Consider the following 8331-nt stretch of genomic DNA (forward strand, 5'->3'; position numbering starts at 1 on the left):
ACATGGCCTTGGCAAGGGTTGCATTTGCCAAGTCACCTTTGTGGCCAAAATCTGCCTCCCCCATGGGCGTGAAGTGAGCAGCATGCTACCCAAAAGCTTTACCTACTTCCCCTTCATCCCTAAGACGATGACACTCTTAATGAGTTCCATAGTCTGTAAAGAGAATGATCAAACAACAGCCTCTGAGTAAGTTATTTCTGGCACGAAATATATTGGCAGGTATATGTGGGTTTTTTAATCCTCCTGCCATAGCAAGAGGATAAAATTCCCAACACAAATGGCAACTCTACAGCAAGTATCTGATATAATTACAGTAATTATATTGTCTCCGCACTGTCTTATAAATCAGTGACAGTATATATTTAATGAGCTCTTTCCTGTTCAGCAGGTTGCTCTCAGCTACTCAGATTTGCAACTGCATTGCAGAGGTATCTTAAAATAACATTAACCCTTGGAAGTGATGCCCCTTTCTGCTGGGACTCAGGGGGGTCTTTCGGAGCAGGGCCTGACTCTGCACACCCTTCCCCATGCTGTCAGGAAGCACAGGCAGGCTTCAGAGCAAGCCCCCACGTGGGTCTAATTTGCCCCAGTGAACAAAATTTGGCCAGTTCTGCCCGCGTGAGCTGGATGCGGTAGATGTGAGCACCGCCGGGACGTAACCTGCTTCTAACCTGCGTGCAGGTTACAAGCGGCTCAGCCCACAGTGGTTTATGTCGTATAGTCTGATGCTGTGTCCTGTAGGAAAGCCAAGGTTTTTGTCTTTTCACAGCAACCACATATTTTTGCAGCCCCATGGCTACCAGGCATCCAGGAAATAGTCCAGGGGCTTTGCCCATGCAGAAGCATCTCTGGAGGCACAGCAGGACAGACGTGTGGCAGTGCCGATGCTCTCTGTGCACAGAGCATGCAGCTGGCCCCAGCTCTTGGCACATCCCGTGCATCCCGGTCAACGGGGAGGTAACACGGGTCACTCCAGGGACGTGCCGCATCTGTGCTATCTAAAATCCAGCATTCTTCTGCAGAGAAGCCTGTTATATTTTCGCTCCAGGGACAAAGTTTACTACCTCTCTCACTGGGAGCACATGATGAAGCAATCCCCCCGCCTGGCAGGAAAGCTGGCACACACCCGTCCACGAAAGCACCTACCCCCGACCTTCACTGCCAACCCAGAAGTCCTCTGCCCTCCCTGGCCGACACCCTCGTCTGTGTCCCCTGCCCCAGCCCTATAAACCTGCCCGCTGACACACAGGGAATTTAAGATCCATCCCCCAAAATTGAAAATGAGTGCACACAAGAGAACACAAAGGGCTGGAACAGCAATCCTGTAAAGACATGCTGAGAGAGTTGGGGTTGTTCAGCCTGGAGAAGAGAAGGCTCCAGGCAGACTTTATAGCCCCTTCCAGTACCTAAAGGGGGCTACAGGAAAGGTGGGGAGGGACTCTTTATCAGGGAGCGTAGTGATAGGATGAGGGGTAACAGCTTTAAATTGGAAGAGGGTAGATTTAGATATTAGGAAGAAATTCTTTACTGTGAGGGTGGTGAGGCACTGGAACAGGTTGCCCAGGGAAGCTGTGGATGCCCCATCCCTGGAGGTGTTCAAGGCCAGGCTGGATGGGGCCTTGAGCAGCCTGGTCTAGTGGGAGGTGTCCCTGCCCATGGCAGGGGGTTGGAACTAGATGACCTTTAAGGTCCCTTCCAACCCGAACCATTCTATGATTCTATGATACAGCTCCCGGCACGTCCTGGGGACCAACATGGCTGCACAGTGGGGCTGTACCAGAAGACGACAGCTCCCACCATGCCCCACAAGCCAACATGGCTGCCCAGAAGTGCTGTGCTGGAAGGCAGCAGCTCCCAGCATGCCGAGAACTGCAGCCCTTAGAGTTGTACCCTGCTAGGTGCCATCCTCACCCCGAAGCCCCCACAGAGCCAGAGTACAGCCCTGCCACACTGGCCCAGGGCTCCTCGTACCACACAGCCTTCCCCGGGGGCAGGTCAAGATGCTGCAGAGGGGTGTGGGCGACAATGGAGGCCTCAGGCTCCTGAGTGCACTAGAGTGATCCTGTGACAGCTACAGGGCAAACGGAGGAGTCCTGTGGTCAGACTGTGCCCCCCGCTGTCCCCAGGCCTAGGTTGGGTTCCTGAGGCTCAGAGGGAGGGTGCAAGGAGGCTCTAAAGGGGTGCTGCGGAGACCAGGGGGCAAACCGAGGCCTCGAGAGCAGATCAAACTGGACCTGCTGAAGTGCTGAGAGGTTCTGAGGGGGCAACCAGGTAAGGCTGAGGCAACCCCGGGACCACGGAGGGGTTCAGAGGGGACCAGTGGGTGTGAGGAGGGCTCTAGCCTGAGAGGTTTGCAAGGGAAAATGATCGAGTCTTTAGGGGATCCAATGGCAAAAAGAGGGCCATCTTGGATTTCCAAGACAGCTAGTCCTTACCAACCTCTTTCCTGTCCTGCCCTCAGTTCCACCCATTTGCTCTACCAGGCCACCCAGATGCCCACGCACAGCCAGCCCGGGCAGAGCAGAGCTCTGAAGGTGTCTGAGCATGGTCACGCTGGGCAGCGGCTCCATGGCACCTCTCAGGCTGTCAGAGAGGAGGCTCCAGGGTCCCTTGGGCTCTTCTGGGGTTCCTTGGACTGCCTCCATGGAACAGACATGCTGAGGCAACAGCCCTGGGACTGATTCCCCCTCTACTCTGCTCTGGTGAGACCCCACCTGGAGTACTGCGTCCAGCTCTGGAGTCCTCAGCACAAGCAGGCCATGGACCTGTTGGAGAGAAGGGCAACAAAGATGATCAGAGGGCTGGAGCACCTCTGCTATGAGGACAGGCTGGGAGAGTTGGGGTTGTTCAGCCTGGAGAGGAAAAGGCTCCAGGGAGACTTTATAGCAGCTTTCCAGTATCTGAAGGGGGCCTACAAGAAAGCTGGAGAGGGACATTTTTACCAGAGCATATAGATATAGGACAAGGGGTAATGACTTCAAACCGGAAGAGGGTAGATTTAGATTAGATATCAGGAAGAGATTTTTTACTCTGAGGGTGGTGAGACACTGGAACAGGTTGCCCAGAGAAGCTGTGGATGTCCCATCCCTGGAAGTGTTCAAGGCCAGGCTGGATGGGGCTTTGAGCAGCCTGGTCTAGTGGGAGGTGTCCCTGCCCATGGCAGGGGATTGGAATGAGATGATCTTTAAGGTCCCTTCCAACCCAAACCATTCTGTGATTCTATGAGTGTGAACAGATACTGACGTTCTCTTTGTTCTGACTGAAAGAATTTATTTTTAAAAATGTGCGAACAATGATTTGTCTTCTTTGGGGCGGGGAAAGGAGCAGCAAAGCCCTTCAGTTTTCACATGCTTACGGTGCCTTCTGGCGCAGGGAATGCCTTGTCCTTGTATTTCAGCCCCCTGCTTTGACGGGAGCACACGCTGAGACACGGCAGTGCCAAATACCCATGTCTGTACGTTCCTCCTTTCAGTCGTGCCCCTGCTTTACAGCGCGCACGGCTCACTCTGCTGGCAATGATAACTACTATGGCTAATGAATTCCCTGCAGTGTTTGCTAATTGCTTTCTGAAGGAGGAGAAGATGTTGATATGTGAAGAATAGATTGTGCTGATTTCTGTAAGCCTGAGAGTGTTCTAGTAATTTGCATGTCACTGTTTATTACGAGGCTCAGATACTTGGTCACCTCTTGAGGAACAGTTGTTTGAAGAGGGTTTTTCTGTACACAAGAAGGATTTTTACCTGACACAGAAGGTAAAGCCGTTAGACTGAGGCAGATCTATGGCTGTTAGCATTGACAGTTTTAACCCAGGAAGTCGTGTTTTGAATTGTGTGTTGGAATCCTATTCTTAGAAACCTAGTGTTTGCTTCTTAATGCTAAAAAGACATCAGTACAAGACATGATTTGCCCTAAAGTGTAATTACAACAGAATATTTAATATTTCTGGTACAAAATACCAGAGATACTAAAATAATAATGGCACGCTATGCTGACCACCTGTGTGAAACATACAGTTCTGCCTTTCCAAAGACTTTTTCTGTCTTTTCTGTCAGATCTCACCCGTACATTGCATTGTGATAATCGAAGACAATGGGAGAAAGGAAAGCTGTGCTAGATAGACCTGTTGTAGATTTGGGCATTAAATGTTTTATTGCAGTATTTCCATTATAGATCGCTTCTGTTTTTCTCACAATAGATTCAGACGAAGACTGTGTCCCTGTGTGTTGAATATTACTACATGTGGGAAAAAAAAAAATTAGATTTGTCTACAGCCGAGCTCAAGCGATAGAAAAAAACCTCAAGGATGAGGCGGCAGAGGCTGAAGACAAGGTAGATAAACTGCAGGGGGTTTGTGCGAGATGCCGCTCCTCAATGAAACCATCTTCCCATGCTCTGGGAAAGGGGCAGGAGGTGCTCCCCAGGGAGAGGTTCTGGTTTTATTCTGCTGCTGCTTTGAGAAACTTGGTCTGTAGAATAACTCTGAAACAACATGCAGCATTTTGTAGTTAGCACTGTTACTATAACGTGCTGTTACTCGTTGCAGACAGGATTTGTTCTTAAGCGCTGGCACCCATGCTGATTTAAATAAGATAATTCCCAACTACTTACTGATGTTAATAATCCTGTTCGCATTAAACTTACTGATGATGATTTTCAGGGATGTTCTGTAACATCCTAGTGCTCCGTAAATGGAACTGCTGGTGACCTGGCTCTGCGGCAGGTGTTGCTAAAATGTTCCTTGTCAGGAAACAGCAATTTGGTTCACAGAAAGTTTTTTTTTTTTTTTTGGTGATAGAAACTAGGTAACGATGTAACTTCAGTGCTTAGTAATTCTACACTTCAAACCTGTTGTATAGACTTCTGTGGAGGAAAGTGCTATTCCACTTATGACAGCAGAAATAATACGATTTTTCTTTCAAGGTCTGTCTTTGCACCCCATCCTCCAGTTGAATTAAAGCGTTTTTTTGGCTGTTTAGTGTTGCAAGGAGTTCACCCAGGCAGGCTTGGGCTAATGGATTTTTGTGCTGGACATAACGCATTCTAATTGCCTCGGCCATTCGGAGATGTTTCAAGCTAGTTTTTTACTTTAGCTATCCACCTTGCTGAAGAGAAGGAGAAATTAATAAAGGCTCTCTGATGTGCAGGCTGTTTGCAGCCCGCAGAAGAGGCACCGTCTTGTGTCGAAGGAAAGCAGGAAGCTAAAGCAGGCCAGTTGTGAAAAGATGCCCCACAGCACAGGCAGCCCCTACTGCAATGCGAGTGAGTCTCCGTGCTGGGATGGAGACGCAGGTGATCCAGGTGTATTTCCATGCAGAGAGCGTGGAAGGTTGGCTGTTCATCTTTCTTCTAGAAACCTGCTGCTTTGGGCTCAAACAGATTGAAACTTTCAAAGCTGCCCAGGGGGGCAGAGGGGGAGCGGAGCTAAGGGCAGCTTGAGGATTCCCCCTGCCCCATGGGCTTCTGGCTGTGTTGGCTGGGTTGAAAGTCAAACATCTGTGTTTTCTGAGTTCATCTGTGTTCTGAGAATGTCTGTTGTGTTTTCTGAGAACATCTGTGTTTGCCAAGTCCCGAGGTTCAGACTGGACCCCCTGCTTTCTAAACTCCTTCTCAGAGAGGAGTCCAGGTGCAGCTGGATCCAGCCTTAGCCTCCGACTGGAAAGAAAAGTCCAAACCCCAGGTTCTGCCACAGAGTTGGTTTATTTCAGCTTGAGCTGGATATCTTGGAAGAGGGAGCCCTCTCAGTTGTTTTCCTATGCCTTTTAAGGCCTCACAGTCTATTCAACAAGGTGTTCAGGTGTCTGTCCATGCGACACGCGTGGACTTTTTGTCCAATCGATTTGTTCAATAGCCGCTTTTTTTCTGCACTGGTTGGAGTGATATCTTTCAAATTTTTTCTGTTCTCGCAGTTTCATCATCCTCCCGTCTAATCCGCACTTGGGTCTCATCTGTCTTCTGTTGACTTCAGATGGAATGGTTTCTCTCTGTCTTTGAAGTTCCTTTCCTTGAATTATAGGCTTGGTCCAGTTTATCTTGTTGTGCAAGAATCCCACGTTTCTCCTTTTTGACTAAGAAAAGGTTCAACTAAAGCGCCATTGTGGTTTGCAGCCCGAGGTTTCCACACTCCAGTTGCTCGTACCAAGCAAAATCCCTCATGGCAAGCAAAGCCACTCAAGTTTCAATTCAATCTAATTTTAAGTGATTGCACAATTAATTCTAATATTGTAATCCCCAACAATCTGTCTTGTTCAACCACCAATGTCCCACCCAGCCAGGGGTACCATCAGAATGAAGCAATGAAACTGTGTCGTACCACACATCGAAATGTAACAGAAATTCACAAAAGTAAGAATAATGAAGCTTGGTTTAAGGGTGTTTATGGAATTTAAAAAAAAAAAAAAAAAAAAGAATTAAAAATCGCTGTTTGTTCTCTAACTTCCAGGGTCTTTGGGAAGGTAAAAAGTAGGAACACTCATATGAAAGACCATCAACTGCAGGACGATCAAAGGGCCCCTGGAGTGTTTTTAAAGGGAAGCGAAGATGGAAGAAACCCAGATACTGACCTCCTCCAGTGGTAACTGGGAAACGGTGATGTCAGACCAGCAATGAGGTCAGTTTTCTCCATTTAGAAAAATGCATCAGCCAAAAAAAGCAAAGGGCATCATCCGGGCAACATCCAGGCATCAAAGGCAACATCCGGGCAGCAGCTGAGCTCTGAGGAGGATTTGATGACACGAGGTTGTCTCCACTCTACAATCTCATCCACCGGAGGACAGCAGCAGTCCCACTGATGTTGGAGAACCACCTCAGCTCTTCCTGCTCTGGAAAATGGCGCAGTGAAGGTGCGGGAAACCTTTGCTAAAGGGTTTCTGGAAGAAAAGCCGCAACTTTGGGTGTGTAGAGTGTTTTAAAAACTTCTTTAGGTTTTTCTCAGCCTTTAGCAGCAATAGTTGGTGTAGAGTTTGGCAGGAGGAAATGTGAAGGCATCAAACGATCCTTACTTCTATCAACATGGCAAAGCTAAGTGCTAAATGAATTGGTGTTGAATTGCAATTATGGGAAAAGATGTAAAACAGCTGTTGTACAACTACTAGAAGCTTTGACTTCTGCTTTTGCCTAAAGAAGTCTTTTGCCTCCATTTACAACAAAAGTTGGTTGCCCTTGGCCCTTACTTTTTGCTCTCTATTTTGGGGTTTAGTGTTGTTAGAAAGAGACAAAATAGGGAAATCACTGAGAAATTGTCATCATAATCATTTTGCCCTGAAGTGATAGTCATGCACAGCATCTCAGATCTCAACTACAGCACTCTTCTGATACAAGTAAGGTTTGGTTTTGTGTATTTTATACTTGGCTTATTAAATTGGGTTCGTGAATAGCAGATGTGAAAGTTCTTGGACTGCTCTTGCTGTTTGTGCAATAAACAATTCAACAATTCAAACTCATTCCACTTGGTTCATGGTGCAAACATGGCACACTTTGCGTATGTCAGTTTTGAGATGACAACCTGGGCCCATGCTTCCTTCGGTCGGAGGGCAGGGAGGTGTAAAATCAGATCCTTATGATTCCTAAAACTCTCTGAAAAGTGAAAGCTTGAGCCCGCAAATCCATTGAGTCCAAGGCCTGCTCCAGGCTGTAGCTTGCCGCTGCCTCGAAGCTCCTTCTCTCTTTCCAGTTCAAATGCAGAAGTATTTTGCTATTGCAGCATCCAAGGTACTGGCTTTTGTTGCACGGTGAGGGCCGGAGCTGGAGCTGTGTGCAATGCGGTGCTGTTCCCTGACTGGTTTTACCACCGGAGAGTGCCGAGGCACCGCAGGGACAGACCTGGCAGCAGAATCAGGGTGGTTAAAGGTGTTGGATGGCCACGAGGTGTCTCAGTTATCCAACAGAGTCAGTGTTAGCATTTCCTAATATTTAAAGCACCAGTTGTGTACTATTGCACTTATCGGTGTTGATTTGCATAAATAACACTGCATTTGGTAGTGAAAATGGAGGGTTTGATTAGTTCAAAGAATGAAATCTAAAGAAGGGGTCTTGTCTCCACCGGCATGATACCAGATGGGGTAAAAGGCTTATTTTTTTGTTGCCAGGCCACCAAATTGTCACAGCTTTGTTTAATTTTTGCCAGGGTGAATATTCATGTTACATATATTCACGATTATTCATGTTTATCATGACTATTCATTATTATCACAATTATTGCATTCCACCAGTATCTGAATGATGCAGCAAAACCACCTTGGTTGGTGGCCTGCGCTGGAATGGCTTCTTTGAGCAACTGGTCACCAGTGTGCAATTTTCACTGCCTTAGCAGCTTAGCGTTATGGCTCCCTTAAA

At 47.7% G+C, this 8331-nt stretch overlaps 1 long non-coding RNA gene across 1 annotated transcript in view; it reads left to right on the forward strand.

Moving 5' to 3' along the window:
- Nucleotides 1-7438, forward strand: part of LOC141737935 (uncharacterized) — a 30875-nt gene extending 23437 nt beyond the window's left edge. Inside the window, exon 3 of the long non-coding RNA XR_012585279.1 lies at nt 6440-7438. This is a non-coding gene — a long non-coding RNA (uncharacterized LOC141737935). The remainder of the gene's footprint in view (nt 1-6439) is intronic.
- Nucleotides 7439-8331: the final 893 nt, after the last annotated feature.

Source organism: Larus michahellis, chromosome 1 (genome assembly GCF_964199755.1).
Source record: "Larus michahellis chromosome 1, bLarMic1.1, whole genome shotgun sequence".
In the NCBI taxonomy this organism is placed as follows: domain Eukaryota; kingdom Metazoa; phylum Chordata; class Aves; order Charadriiformes; family Laridae; genus Larus; species Larus michahellis.